Raw genomic sequence first — 16407 nt, 5'->3', positions numbered from 1 at the left:
TTCGTCAGTCAAGTACTATCACTCGGCAAACGCGGACGCGATCCTTTCTTTAACGTTCCAACAACATATATATATACAATTATAACATATATTTTTTATAATATCCAAAGTTATTTTTTTAAAGTTTAAAGTTAATCTAATCAATCAAGTTTTCTGTGCAAAGTGAATTTTGTAAAACCATGGACCACTAAAGAAGAAATTAAAAAGTTTAAATTTATAACGTTTTATGAAAAAAAAACTGAAACATCTTTTTGTTTGTGTGAAAGTGAAGAGTGTAGCGAAGGGAGACCGAATTTGTTCACCATTAATTTCATATATTTATTTAATTTGGAAAAACGTAATAAGCTCTCACTGCGAAATAATTAAATTACCACTTTTTCTTAATGTCCGTTCGGACGGACACTATAAAGATAACGATAGCCGAAATTGATTTTCCAACGAAAAAAAAAAAAACACAAAATCACTCGCGCACAATTTGAAATGTTATTTTCTCAAAAATCCGCGGACAACACTTAATAACTTTATATATATGTACCTATACATATTCCTTTTTATTTTTTTGAATTTTGCTAAATAAACAGAAAAACTCACCCGTATTTTACTTTTTGGTGGATATGGGAGGGAGATGTACGATAATAAGTATGTAGATATGTAGTATTTGTTTTATGTTTGCACCTGTTGGCTGAAGTTTTCCTTTTTGATATCAAAGCTCTTTATCGTAAATGTTTGTTCGTAGAACGGCTTCGAAGGACCATCAACACAATAGGCGGGAATGAAACCAATTGTGTTTTGCGCAAAAGAAATAAAAACACGATAATTAGTATTGGTACATAGAACCATGTATAATAATTAAAATAAGTGTTTATTTCGTCAATATACATTAATTTAATATGGCAGTAAAAGGATTTTAGGAACTTACGTTTTGTTTGAAATGAAACTCCAAAATCGAACGCAGAAACAAATGGTGATTTCTTGGCATGCAAACTAAATCAGAGCCGACAGCAACATCCAATTCGCCACCGAACCCCGAATGTTCTCTCTTAGCGAAAGAAAATGCCGGATCAAGAGGGCGATTGGAAGTTAGCCGTTGCTTGATGACAAACGAAGACGAGAGCGGCTACCCGGTAGGAAATTGATTAGGCCACTGGCCTTAACAGTAATATATATATACAAAGTACAATACAAGAACTTTCTTTTTGTAAAGTTATGTATTTTAAGTTTTCCTAGCTGACTACATACAAATCTCAATTTTCATAAAAAATGGACTTAGGCTGGGTGCGAGTTAGCCTAAATTTTAGGTACCTAAACTAATATTCCAATGGAAATTTCCAACACTGCTACAATTTAGGTAAAAAGCTGTCAACTGTGGAAGTACATTTGATAATCTAAATTGCTTAACCTTGGAAATTAATACAAAAAATTGCACTTTGAAACTTTTGTTGTATTTACAATCTGCAGATAAGCATGCTTTAAATGGGCATGGACTAAGTAGGGTTCATAATAGGAGTTCCCAGGATTCCAATACATGCACCGGCATCTGATGCAACTTGTAGGGCCTTTTTCGCCGACGGTATTGATTCACATCTTGAGGGGATCTGCCTCTATCTAGGGTAAAATGAAGCGGCTAACATTAAGCATGTCAATATTTACACATTTGTGGCCAGTAAGAGACCTTTTCATGAAAAATTTGTGCAGACTTTGATCCACATTCCTTCGACAACAATCGATCGCCATACCTACCACATCACTAACCATCACGGCCTTTACTATATGTTAACTATTATATTTATATGCAGATGCGCATTTCACAGAAAATTTAAAAGTGAAAAACAAAATTGGAGAAAATAAAAAATTTTGTTTATTTTTGAAACTTGACTTTTCAAGTTCCAACAATATGTAACAGGAAGACTCGGACAAACTAGAGTGGTCACCACCTTAGAGGTGTTGGAGGAGTGCAACAGCTTTTTATCAAAGGCGATGACAACTATGCACAACAGAGCTTCTCATCTAAGAATATTCAAGGGAATAGCAAAGCTACCATGGTGGAGTAACGAGTCTCTTTAGAGTGCAGGCTTTGACAATTTCTTTGCAATTTGCAGTATTGAATACATAAATGTTTTTAGACAATCTAAAAATAAAATCCAATCTAAGAATGAAGTCAAAGATCTTTATTTTCCAAACGAAGTAGCGGGTAATAGCTAGTCTTATATAATGACACATGATCTTTACCCTTACTTGGCTCCCGTGAGCGTTACATATTTTGACGACGAACATTCAGCGTATGCCATTAGCTTAATTCTCCGTGCGGGAGCTGGTCTCTTGAACCTTAGTGCGAGATCTTTCAAGAACGTAACAACTGCAATATGTCCAGTATGTAACCTAGGCGATGATGAAAGTGTTCACCACTTTATCGGTGTTTGCCCAGCCTACAATGATTACCGGTTAGCTAGTTTTGGTGAAAAAGTTTTGGACCTGGCAAGTGTGGTAAACATCCTTAACGGTAGAGATTATGTTAATTTGTTTAAGTATCTGCAAACCAGCTTGAAGTATAGAGATCTTATTTTAAATGAATTTTCGTAAGCTCTTTATGTCAAATAAGTTTAGTCAATTATAGTGCGGCACTGAACACGTTTGTTACTGCCATAATTTTAATTTATTTTAAATTATTTTTAAGTCGTTAATGTTTGTTCATTATCTTACAAATGTATGATCTTTTGATTGGTTGAAAATAAATATACTACTACTACTATAATTGTTCTGATTACAAATTTCTAATATTTTTGATTATTGTTCGTATTGTAAAAAAAACTGTTTCCACGTTTGAGAGCCAAGCCAGTGTAAAATTTATAATACCGTATCCCGGGACTTATCCTGAGATCCCGGTATTCTCAGAAAATTCCGGGAGCGCAAAAAAAAGCAAACAGTTGGAGTCCCTAGTATATAGTATTAAATTTATAGTTCGGAATTCATGCATATATAGATATGTGTATATAAACATATGATCATGAAAACTAAGAGCTTATACTCGTCATCTGCTGCTTGCTTAGTAGTGATTCCAAAAATAATTCAAATTTTAAAATAAAAACATTAAAATCATATATTCGGAAAATAAAGAAATCAGAAGAAATCTAGCGCGCGCCAAGTAAGCACATCACATCGAAACGAAACGAACAGGAAAAATATTTCGAATTTCTTTTAAGTAAATTCACTTAAAAATAATATAATCAAAGAAAATGGTTTATGAGAGTGGATTTCTACACCCAGGACCTACTCGAGCAGGTCCGTTGTTGCTTCTTATGCTATTTCGGTAAGTTTCATTGATTCAATTATGTTATTATTTTGTAGATATTAAAAAATGAACAGATTCCGTTATACATAAATGTATAGTGTAATTTATTTTGCGTTGAAATGAGTTGCCAAATTTTGTTCAAAACCTTGAAAATAGCGAGACGTGTGCACCACACTTTAAAACGTTTCTGTACATTAAATTATTGTGAAATTAATAAATAAATAAATTTCTGCGAATAAAATTTACTCATTAACTTTATAAATATTCAATAAAAAATTACAATGAAAGATAAAACAAGGTCATAAACTTGAAGTTTATTTAAAAAATATTAAATTTTCCAAATTAAAACTAAATTTTCTCCGATTTTACTTTTTACGCTTTACTGCCTTTTTGCTATAGAAGGCAGTATTAATAAAATTAGTAATAATAGCTTGCGCGATATACATATATCCGGGGAGATTAAGGCCATGCTTCTCTTCGGACATGTTTAAATTCAAATACGAACGGCATCTGCTAGGGAGTTGAATTTTGTTCTGAAGCTCTTTTCATTGTAGAAATTCACTTCGGGGGCTTGTCAAACCAATTCCTAGGGGCGACCGCGTTTTAGAAAAATTTTCTAAGTTATTTTGATGTTAGTTGTCTCGTCGTTTGAGCTGAGGAAGTTCAGTCAGTTTGGTCAGCACACCATCTTTTTGTCAAGTATACCACATACATATGTTATTTTTTGTCTCGTACTGATTAAAGCATGGCAGAACGATACAAGGTGACAGCATGGTGACATACCTACAAACATAAATAAAAATTCCATGTACTTTGTTTTTGTAAATTCGATGGAAAATGTCAAAATCGTACTGCGCCGGAAGTTGATGTATCAAATCAAATAAAAAAAGGTTATAATCAGCTGTCCCATGCTGCCACCTTGTATCGTTCCGCCATGGATTAAAGTTAGGTATATTTATTTTGGAATATACATAAGGTTGCCGCCATGATGTGTTGGTAGCATGCTCTGCGTACTATACCAAAGGTCCTAGGTTCAAGTCTCGGACAAAGCAACATCAAAAAATTTTGACAAACGTTTTTGTTAATTACAAAACCTTTTCTAAGCAGTGTCGCCCCGCGGTAGTGGTTTGGCATACACGTCGAGTGTATTTCTGCTATAAAAAGCTTCGCAGTGAAAATTCTTCTGCCTATTATAATACAGGGATTTTTGTGATTCCTGTATTGCAATCCCGGATTCCCGGGATCTAGATATGTATTATTTTGCAACAGGTTAACTTTAAAGACGTGAACCACTACTGCTTGTGCAACTCCCCAACTGCAAAAGAAACAATAAGAAAGATTTTTAAAATAAAATTATTAATTTAAAAATAAAAATATTTATTTTATTTCGTAACAAATGTAAATGTATCGGAAAAATGTATCGTTCTTATCGGTCAACTCTAATTATAACATATCTAAACAATATTTCCCAAACTTTTTGTGCATTTTTGATCTTGATTGAAGAAGCGAGATAAGTGTAAAACCAGGAAAGTATTGGAATCGAGCTATAGTCGTAAAGCTATCGAAGAGGCTGCAAAACGTCTAAATCTTTATCATGAAAATGGAGACAAAATTCTGCCACAGCTGCACGGCCACTCACGTCGAAAGTATGTATTTGGTGAAACTAAAAAAGGATGAAGTTGCTGAATTGGAGGCAGACATTTTAGATGATGAATATTCATTTGATGATAAAATGTAAGTCTTAATAGAATTGTACATTTATTCAATTCATTCACTATACCATGTTACAGAATATCCACACGAGAACGCGAGGAAAGGGAATACAAAAAACTACACATGTGTGCAAGCATTCAGTGAAGTATTAAGGTTTATTATCTACTATTAAACCTGTTGTAATCAGATATGAATGCTGGGAATTTGATGCTACATAAAATATTATTCTACGTCCAACCCACTCTAAATACAATGGAAGTTTTGGTTGGTGAAGTTTCGGATATTTTAAAGTAAGAGGTTCGTGGCGGCCAAGCTCGTGCGCTACTCTTCAATAAAATCGGTACTTTGAAAGGTGATGAGGTTTCACAAAAGTTTGTCATACAATTTACGCCATTAGGAGCTGTGCCTTATACGTAAATTTTACTGTTATGGGTACAAAAACCGTCATTTGCGATCGCAACAAGAATTTTTGGTCGAAGAAAACATAGTTATACGACGGGAAGAGTTGCCTGAACATTATTCAGCCGACTATTAGGAGAAGCGTTAATCAATATGTCGTGGACATATTTCCTCCGCCACAACTAATGAATTTACATACCACATCAAAAATTACGCGTGAGTAAGACGCATCGTGTTTGGACTCTATAAGATATCTATGATAAAGGTTACAAACGGCGATGGTTACTAGGACATGTTTCTGAATTACACTTCTTCGTCAGCTAGCTTTTCTGGAGCTGAGCATTGAACTCGAATCTCCAACATTCATATCAGTGCAAAGGCAGATGCCTTTCGCTAACCAGCCATATTAAAGTCCCGTTGATTGACAATATGATCATATGTATTTAATTAGCGAGCTTTCCTCATATTGCTTTATACAATGGTTTTTGTTATTGATATTAGAGAAAAATTGTAAAGGTTACAAATGGCGATGGTTACTAGGACATGTTTCTGAATTTCACTTCTTCGTCAGCTAGCTTTTCGGGAGCTGAGCTCAGCTGAGCTAAACTATACAGAGTGTACGTGCCTACATTGTGATTAAAAGGAACAGAAACAAAAAGGTAATTTTTAGAGACCTATTGTACAGCGATCAACGGGACATTCATATGGCTGGTTAGCTAAAGGCATTTGCCTTTGAACTGATATGAATGTTGGAGATTCGAGTTCAATGCTCAGCTCCCGAAAAGCTAGCTGACGAAGAAGTGAAATTCAGAAACATGTCCTAGTATCCATCGCCGTTTGTACCCTTTACAATTTTTCTCTAATATCAATAACAAAAACCATTGTATAATGCAATATGAGCAAATGTCGCTAATTAAATACATGTGATAAAAATATTGACTTTAAAAATAAATTATATAATAAGACTATTTATTTGGATAAATGTATTTTAACTTATTTATTTATTTTTTAAAATTAAAATAAAGAATCTCTATGTACTTTTCTAGAATATAAATAGAGAAGCTGAGTCACTTCACTGGAATGGGACGCCATTTCTTAGCCACTACTGCATCCTTCGGAAAATTTAAAAATCTCCCTTTGTTTTCTCTGTTTTTCTTGTTGTTGTTATTACACCCAAACACAGCACAATGCATTATTAATATCATTATTTAATTAAAGGTGGGGGAGGTGCAAGAAATGTGACGACGACCCCGTAGATTCCGCACATCGAGGACGTGCAGAAGACGACGCGACAGCAACGTAATATTTGGAGACGTAGCAGGCCCCAGAGAACCGCCGTTGAAGAAAGTGACACCCTCTCCATTAATGCATCCGAGGTCGAGGCAGAATCCTCTGGTGAATCATCTACATTCCACCCACCCTCTACGAGCGGATTTGAGATGAAAACTTTCCAACCGCGCAGTTTTCGGCTTCTTCTTCGGCGCAAGGTGATTATTGGCGGATTGGAAGTGCAAGCTTTCCAACCGCAGAAGAGCAGCGAAAAAAGAAATAAGTGTTATCGACAAAGGCAGCATTCACATCATAATCGCACGGTAGGGAAAACGGAATCCCGTGTATTCCACCTCCATCGAAAAAGTTGTTTCAGAGCGGGAATAATTGTCAGCCCACGGCCAGCCTCAGCAGCTTGTGAGGACCCAAATCCACCGGCTTTGGAGCCCACACATTCGAACCTACAAATATTTATCAAAACTCATTAAAACGTGTATAAATCCTACTTGAATTACAATGAATTTATACATATAGCATGTAAAATGTACAAAACTGAATTATATGAATTAAATTTACACATACAAAATAATCATTTTTGAATTACCCTAATATACATGTAAACATTCATGACAACATCTAATTTCTTCGTTTAAATAATTGTCTCTGCCCGCATACGGTAAATATTTTGGTTGAACATTATAATTTCCACAGATAACCCATAACCGGCTGGAATTTCAAATAATGCTGGGAATACAGCAATGCAATAAGCAACACACATAAGCTCCCATTGCAAGAACACCAAAAACATTTAAACATACGTATACCAAGCCATTGCGACTAAGCACAGCAAGCATTAAAGCGAACCGTCGGGGCGGACATCGCACAAAGAGAAACGAAAAAAAATGCAATGTACTAGGAAGCGGTCACGTTAGCATACCAACAACACAGCGTGGGTACTAGACACAAGTTACCTACGAAGGGCAACCAACTCGTCGACAACAACAAGACCCAATAAGCAAGCAGCAGAGGGAAAACAAAAATAACTATGCTAACTAACTGGAGATGCGTACCAACGAACTCACATGTTAGGGGGGGCAGTACAAGAGGCATTTTTACATACGCAATTTGGAGATAAATACTTATAATGCGATATATGGGTAGAATGAAACAGTTAAATGTAAGATACCTTAAGTAAATACATATAATAAGTAAAATTTATTGTTGTAGGATAACTGTCCACCTGCGCGTGGATAAGTATAAAAGGGCGACAAATTTCGCGAATTGAGACAGTAGCCAGCTAGGTATAGTAGCCTGCTAACGCCTTGTTTAGCGGTGAATGGGACTCCTGGGATTTTTCCATCTCACGAGTTCTTTATTTTAGCAACTTTGGGGGTTTTTCCAACCCCATCGTTAGAGGGATTGTGGTGGTTTTTCCACCTCCGCAACCTTCAGAAAGAGCAGGGTATTCTTAAGCTATATACTCGGTGGGGGTTTTACCAACTCCACCGACTGGGAGAAAGTGGTGGTTCTCTACCTCCACTTTCTTTACGAAGTAGTCTGAGATTTTTAGTTTAAGCGTAGTCCCGGTGGGGGTTTTCCCAACCCCATCGGCGTAGAACCGACGGTGGTTTCCCACCTCCGTCGCCATAGCTTTAAGGGTAATTTGAATATTTTGGAATAAAGAGTTTATAACGTTTCTTTTTTTTTAACAACAAAACGGGATCTTTCTCTTTAAAAGGAGACGATAGGGATTCTTCTCTAATTCCACAGGGATCCTGGACGGACTGAGCATACCCCGGCGCAAGGAAAAGTCCGTCACAAGCTGTTCCAATGTCTCACATCGGTCGCACCTACGGCTGTGATGAAGATCGAATCGGGAGGAATCTTGCACCTGGTGCGAGCTCTACTCGATGTTTGCGCTTACACTTCCATAATTGCAGAAGTTCTCATCCACCTTTTCTGCCTGGAGGTGACGGCCATGGGCGATCGACGTGGGTGCTTTATCAAGCAGCGGAGCAAGCATGGGCAAATGACAACCGTTACCACATATGCTGTGGAGTTACCGCAACTACAGAGGCACACTCCGTTGACAAGCATCCACCCCCCGGTAGCCGGCCCATATGCCAACATCAGGCTGGCAGACCCGCGGTTCTACATCTCCCCAATCCAGTTGCTTGGTGCCGGTGTGGTCCCAAAGGTTTTACTGTGTGCATACCAGCCGGAACTTTGGGGCCCTGTTGTGTTTCTGGCGCCTGCTGAACTTCATCAATTAAATATTTCTATACATACATTAAAAATATTTTACATACAAATGTTTTTAAACTTACACATATGTACATAAGAAATGATATTGTACGAACATACATAAACTAAAAATAAATATGGCACTGATATTTAACCATCTGCATCTATTATTTATTATTTTATAATTTTCGACTATAGGTAATTCAAATAGAATCTGAGCATAACATAAATTTCAGCTTAATATAAGCAAATTCTGCAAACCAGCGGCGATGTCCCAATAAATCTTGTGTTTCGCAAGTGGGCCGCCATGTTTAGCCCAACGACCCAAACTCAAAAACATTTTCCTCTCATTTTGCTTTATATTTGTTAACAGAACCAGTTGAACCGTTTATGTCAGCAATGGCTAAAACAGCTCGTATGAGCCTTTTGCTCATACGGGCACGCTTTGCACATTTAAGTGCTAGGTGAGGGACGATCAAGTGCAGGTATGTGGGGCGAAGAACACAGGAAGAGAATAATATACAAACACACATAAAATTGATAAAGAGAGAAAATAGAGCTGCCAAGGCTCTTATTATGTTCAAATTATTAAGCGTTTTAGGATAGACTAGCCTTTACCGGCGGCTTCGCTCGCATCAAAGGCCACAAATATGTAATGTCGCTTTTGTGATTCACAACTCGAACTGAATTTTCAGTTGTAATTTTAAAAGTTTCTTTATGATTCATATCATAAAAAAAACTAGTTTTAAAATTAGAAAAATGGTCGCCGTAAATTAAACACACATGAAACATATGCTCCAACAATTTTTGCAGTGTGGATTTAACGATATATTTATGTGAGCTGAAGAAATTTGAAAATTCCTCCATAATTTGAAATTTATAAATGAAAGCAGTTATGTTTATAATAAAACGGGTAAAATTAGTCGTTTTTTATGCGACTGGTACCTTTTTTATTTGTAAACCGATACATTTCTTTCTAGGCTTACGGCAACACTGCCAACAAGTTTGAAAAGGGTTTCGTTTTCCCACGATTGTATACGAAACGTGCATTAGTATGTTTTTCTACTGCTGCTTCCTCTAATGCTACTACTTTAAAAATAATTTTTTAAATACTTTTATGTATATATTGCAAAATGAATCGGCTTGCATATAATTAAATGCATGTGAAGGCGATATGAATCTGAGTAACGCGCTGCTTAACATAAAGTCGACTTCAGTCTATGGTTATTCCGTTTTGCGTATTTCTTGTCAAAAAATGTATGTTTTTGTTTTCGTACTATTGCAACACAGTTTGGGAATTTGTTTTCGAGGTTAAGAGAGAATATTTTCATTTCAGTTTTTTAGTGTTTCCGCAACCTTCTTACGATGAATATCGTTTGAGGCGAAGAGTACAATATTTCCAATGTATTTTTTTATTCCCCTAACACCCTAAAACACACAAACGTCTCACCTAGCACTCGCTGGCACTGAAACTGATTTAGGAGCCGAAAAAGGCCCATCCCTGGTTTATGTCAACCATACAAATAAACATCGCAGGAATAAATAAACTGTTCGAATGGCAAAGCAATTTATGTTACGGCGCTTTTACTTGTTTTCGTTCATCGAGCAGTAAGTGCATATCCCACCAGCGTTTGCAGCACATTCAAATAAAAGGCAACCGATAAATAAATAGATCTGTCAATATTAGTTTTAATATCTTTATGTAAAATAAAGAGACTTGAGGAATTAAACTAATACCACATTTTTCTCACTTCTTGCTAAATGCCCCGCTGCTCGGTTTTCAATTGGTCTTCAAGTATTGCCTTTTTCTGGCTATTCCTTTATTCACCACTTAGGTACATACTAATGCTATATGCATTTCAATCCTCATTGTGTGGAATAATTATAGGCACGCTAAGAACTTAGTAACATTTGAATTTTTATAGTATTGCTTTTATTAGCAGTACTTAGCTGTTCACTATTATATCATTATTATTATTTGTATTTAATTAGAGAGACATGCTCATATTGATTTATAGAATTGTTTTTGTTATTGATATTTTTTCTCTAATATTAAAATGCATTGAATTAAATAAAATGTAAGGCGCGATAACCTCCGAAGAGATCTAAGGCCGAGCTTCTCTTCCAATTTGCGTCGTGCTCCTCTTGCTTTTCCCTAAAAATTGGCCGGACGGGAGCTACATGTTTTATGCCGACTCCGAACGGCATTTGCAAGGCAGATGAGTTTTCAGTGAGAGCTTTTCATGGCAGAAATACCGCCGGAGCGCTTGCCAAACACTGCCGAGGGGCGACCCCGCTTAGAAAAATTGTATTCTAATTGAAAAATCTTATTTCTAAAATTTTGATGTTGCTTTGCCCGGGGTGTGAACCCAGTGCATACGGTGCGGTAGGCGGAGCACGCTACCATCACACCACATCAATTGGTGAAACAGGGAATAGCAACAAAATGGCAATACCTAATGATCAATTGCAAAGCGAGCAGCGGGGCATTCATATGGCTGAGTGGTTAAAGGCATGTGCCTTTACACTAGTATAAAGTATGACTGTTGGATATTTCGAGTTCAATACTCAGCTCCCGAGAAGCTAGCTGATGAAGAAGTGAAATTCAGAAGCATGTACTAGTAACCATCGCCGTTTGTAAACTTTGCAAGTTTTCTCTGATATCAATAACAAAAACAATTGCATAATTGCATTGCATTGCGTAATCTTCTTTTGTGATTTGTGTGAGTGCACAAATGACATACAGAAGATTTCGCATTCACGAGTTCAAAATTGCTTCGCTCTGCGCATCTGCGTCACACTTGTCTGCTTGAGTGAATGAAAGAAAGAGAGAAAAAAAACAAGATCTAAAGGAAAATGACGTAAAAATTGCCCATAAAAAACAGCTGGTCTTTTGTTTACATGCCCAAGGCGCAATCTTGTGTGTGTGAGTTCACACTGCAATCGATACACTTACGCGGTAGCATAAGACGAGCTCAAATCACACACAGAAGACTGTGGATTCACGAGTTTAAAACTGCTTCGTTCTGCGCATCTACGTCACCCCTGACTGTTTCAGCGAATTAAGGAAAGAAAGAAAAAACAAGAGCTAAAGGAAAATGACGTAAAAATTGCCCATAAAAACAGCTGAACTAATGTTTACATGCGCAATGCGCCAACTTCTCGTATTCCATCATGTAAGAAGAGTACTGACACATGATCAAACGGTGCCAATCATCCTACAGTCTACTGCACATATGTAAAAGCATGACATACACATTTACATTTTTGAGAAACTTGTTAGATATTAAACATAAATGCTTGGAAATACATTGATGAAGGGTTGCTTTAGAAAATCTTTTATGTTTTTTTTTGGTTTGGCGTTGTTCCTGTCTTGGAGGTCCGAGGGTATCATGTGTAAGCCAAATGAATATATTTCGCAATAAATCTACCGATTATTGCTATCGTACAGTTTAACCCTGCTTCCATCAACAACCCCTTATAAGGCGAAGTCTACATTTACCTTATCAGAATTGCTCGCCAACCGAAAATACAATTAGAACGAATTATTTTGTTTCAGAAAAATTACACGTTTCACTGCAATTCGCAAAACAGCTGAGGCTAAGGGACAACACGCAACGCGAGAAGAAACACTCATTTAGGATTTCCCTATCTTCCGCGACTGTACACCTTAAAGGAGGTTGTATTTTGTAATTACAAAACGATATTGCTCTAACTACTTACCCTCTCTACATAGTGCAGCACACTGCACACATGAGGGGAGGTGCAAGAAATGTGACGGCGACCCCGTACGATGCCGCACATCGAGGACGTCCAGAAGACGACGCATCGGCAACGTAATATTTGGAGACGCAGCAGGCCACAGAGAACCGCCGTTGAAGAAAGTGACACCCCCTCCATTAATGCATCCGAGGTCGAGGCAGAATCCTCTGGTGAATCATCTACATTCCACCCACCCTCTACGAGCGGATTTGAGATGAAAACTTTCCAACCGCGCAGTTTTCGGCTTCTTCTTCGGCGCAAGGTGATTACTGGTAGATTGGAAGTGCAAGATTTCCAACCGCAGAAGAGCAGCGAAAAAAGAAATAAGCGTTATCGACAAAGGCAGCATTCACATCATAATCGCACGGTAGGGAAAACGGAATCCCGTGTATTCTACCTCCATCGAAAAATTTGTTTCAGAGCGGGAAGGGTTGTCAGCCCACGGCCAGCCTCAGCAGCTGTTCCAATGTCTCACATCGGTCGCACCTACGGCTGTGATGAAGATCGAATCAGGAGGACTCTTGCACCTGGTTCGAGCTCTACTCGATGTTTGCGCTTACACTTCCATAATTGCAGAAGATCTCGTCCGCCTTTTCTGCCTGGAGGTGACGGCCATGGGCGATCGACGTGGGTGCTTTATCAAGCAGCGGGGCAAGCATGGGCAAATGACAACCGTTACCACATATGCTGGGAGTTGCCGCAACTACAGAGGCACACTCCGTTGACAAGCATCTACCCCCCGGTAGCCGGGCCATATGCCAACATCAGGCTGGCAGACCCGCGGTTCTACATCTCCCCAGTCCAGTTGCTTGGTGCCGGCGTGGTCCCAAAGGTTTTACTGTGTGCATACCAGCCGAAACTTTGGGGCCCTGTTGTGTTTCTGGCGCCTGCTGAACTTCATCAATTAAATATTTCTATACATACAAGACAAATATTTTACATACAAATATTTTTAAACTTACTCATATGTACATAAGAAATGATATTGTACGAACATACATAAACTAAAAATAAATATGGCACTGATATTTAACCATGTGCATTTATTATTTATTATTTTATAATTTTCGACTCTAGGTAATTCAAATAGAATCTGAGCAGAACATAAATTTCAGCTTAATCTAAGCAAATTCTGCGAACCAGCGGCGAGATATGTATGTATGTCCCAATAAATCTTGCGTTTCGCAAGTGGGCCGCCATGTTTAGCCCAACGTCCCAAACTCAAAAACACTTTCCTCTCATTTTGCTTTATATTTGTTAACAGAACCAGTTGAACCGTTTATGTCAGCAATAGCTAAAACGGCTCGTATGAGGCTTTTGCTCATACGGGAACGCTTTGCACATTTAAGTGCTTGGTGAGGGACGATCAAGTGCAGGTATGTGGGGCGAAGACCACAGGAAGAGAGTAATATACAAACACACATAAGATTGATAAAGAGAGAAAATAGAGCTGCCAAGGCTCTTATTATGTTCAAATTATTGAGCGTTTTAGGATAGACCAGCCTTTACCGGCGGCTTCGCTCGCATTAAAGGCCACAAATATGTAATGTCGCTTTTGTGATTCACAACTCGAACTGAATTTTCAGTTGTAATTTTAAAAGGTTCTTTATGATTCATATCATAAAAAAAGCAAGTTTTAAAATTAGAAAATTGGTCGCCGTAAATTAAACACACATGCAACACATGCTCCAACAATTTTTGCAGTGTGGATTTAACGATATATGTATGTGAGCTGAAGAAATTTTAAAATTCCTCCATAATTTGAAATTTATAAATGAAAGCAGTTATGTTTATAATAAAACGGGTAAAATTAGTCGTTGTTTATGCGACTGGTACCTTTTTTTATTTGTAAACTGAAAGTTTGAAAAGGGTTTCGTTTTACCACGATTGTATGCGAAACGTGCATTAGTACGATTTTGTACTACTACTTCCTCTAATGCTACTACTTTAAAAATACTTTTATGTATATGTTACAATATGAATCGGCTTGCATATAATTAAATGTATGTGAAGGCGATATGAATGTGAATAACGCGCTGCTTAACATAAAGTGAACTTCAGTCTATCGTTAAGGCTCCATTACTGATACTTAGCATAGACTTGACTTGACTTGGCGTAAACTTGGCAACTTAGCCACGATTATACTCCACTTGGCGCATAAAATCTGGCATCATAATCAGCGTTGAAATTTATTTTTAAATAAATGTCAATTTGTATGACAAAATGTCAAAATGAAATGGAAACAAACAAATGGCATCTCAAAATGTAAACGTCACTTAGAACTTACATAGAAAATCAAAATTCAACAGACTTCTAAGTCAAGTTAAGTTTTGAGTAATCAGTAACATGCAATGTTAATTTAACAGAACTGTAAGTGACAGTTCGCAAGCCAAGTCAAGTCTATGCTAAGTATCAGTAATGGAGCCTTTATTCCGTTTTGCGTATTTCTTGCCAAAAAATGTATGTTTTTGTTTTCGTACTATTGTAACACAGTTTGGGAATTTGTTTTCGAGGTTGAGAGAGAATATTTTCATTTCAGTTTTTTAGTGTTTCCGCAACCTTCTTGCGATGAATATCGTTTGAGACGAAGAGTACAATATTTCCAATGTATTTTTTTACTCCCTAACACCCTAAAACACACAAACGTCTCACCTAGCACTCGCTGGCACTGAAACTGATTTAGGAGCCGAAAATAGGCTCATCCCTGGTTTATGTCAACCATACAAATAAACATCGCAGGAATAAATAAACAGTTCGAATGAAAAAGCAATTTAAGTTACGGCGCTTTTACTTGTTTTCGTTCATCGAGCAGTAAGTGCATATCCCACCAGAAGTTGCAGCACCTTCAAATAAAAGGCAACCTATAAATATATAGATCTGTCAATATTAGTTTGAATATCTTTATGTAAAATAAAGAGACATGCGGAATTAAACTAATACCAGATTTTTTCTCATTTCTTGCTAAATGCCCCGCTGCTCGCTTTTCAATTGGTCTTCAAGTATTGCCTTTTTCTGATTATTCCTTTATTCACCACTTAGGTACATACTAATGCTATATGCATTTCAATCCTAATTGTGTGGAATAATTATAGGCACGCTAAGAGCTTAGTAACATTGAATTTTTATAGTATTGCTTTTATTAGCAGCACTTAGCTGTTCACTATTATATCATTATTATTATCTGTATTTAATTAGAGAGACATGCTCATATTGATTTATAGAATTGTTTTTGTTATTGATATTTTTTCTCTAATATTAAAATGCATTTAGAATTAAATAAAATGTAAGGCGCGATAACCTCCGAAGAGATCTAAGGCCGAGCTTCTCTTCCAATTTGCGTCGTGCTCCTCTTGCTTTTCCCTAAAAATTGGCCGGACGGCAGCTACATGTTTTATGCCGACTCCGAACGGCATCTGCAAGGCAGATGAGTTTTCAGTGAGATCTTTTAATGGCAGAAATACCGCCGGAGCGCTTGCCAAACACTGCCGAGGCGCGACCCCGCTTAGAAAAATTGTCTTCTAATTGAAAAATCTTATTTCTAAAATTTTGATGTTGCTTTGCCCGGGGTGTGAACCCAGTGCATACGGTGTGGTAGCGGAGCACGCTACCATCACACCACATAAATTGGTGAAACAAGGAATAGCAACAAAATGGCAATTGCAAAGCGAGCAGCGGCGCATTCATATGGCTGAGTGGCTAAAGGCATTTTACACTAGTATAAAGTATGAATG

The 16407-nt window shown here is 37.3% G+C and overlaps 1 long non-coding RNA gene across 1 annotated transcript; it reads left to right on the top strand.

Annotated features, from left to right (window-relative positions):
* The first annotated feature begins 3133 nt into the window (after positions 1 to 3133).
* Positions 3134 to 8270, top strand: LOC137240264 (uncharacterized). Its single transcript, XR_010949666.1, has 3 exons — positions 3134 to 3307; positions 4793 to 5023; positions 5080 to 8270. It is a non-coding gene; the product is annotated as an uncharacterized lncRNA (long non-coding RNA).
* Positions 8271 to 16407: the final 8137 nt, after the last annotated feature.

The sequence above is a fragment of the Eurosta solidaginis genome, chromosome 1 (assembly GCF_040869045.1).
Source record: "Eurosta solidaginis isolate ZX-2024a chromosome 1, ASM4086904v1, whole genome shotgun sequence".
Classification (NCBI taxonomy): domain Eukaryota; kingdom Metazoa; phylum Arthropoda; class Insecta; order Diptera; family Tephritidae; genus Eurosta; species Eurosta solidaginis.
The sequence above is the reverse complement of the archived record's forward strand: the minus strand, read 5'-3'. Positions and strand labels throughout refer to the sequence as shown.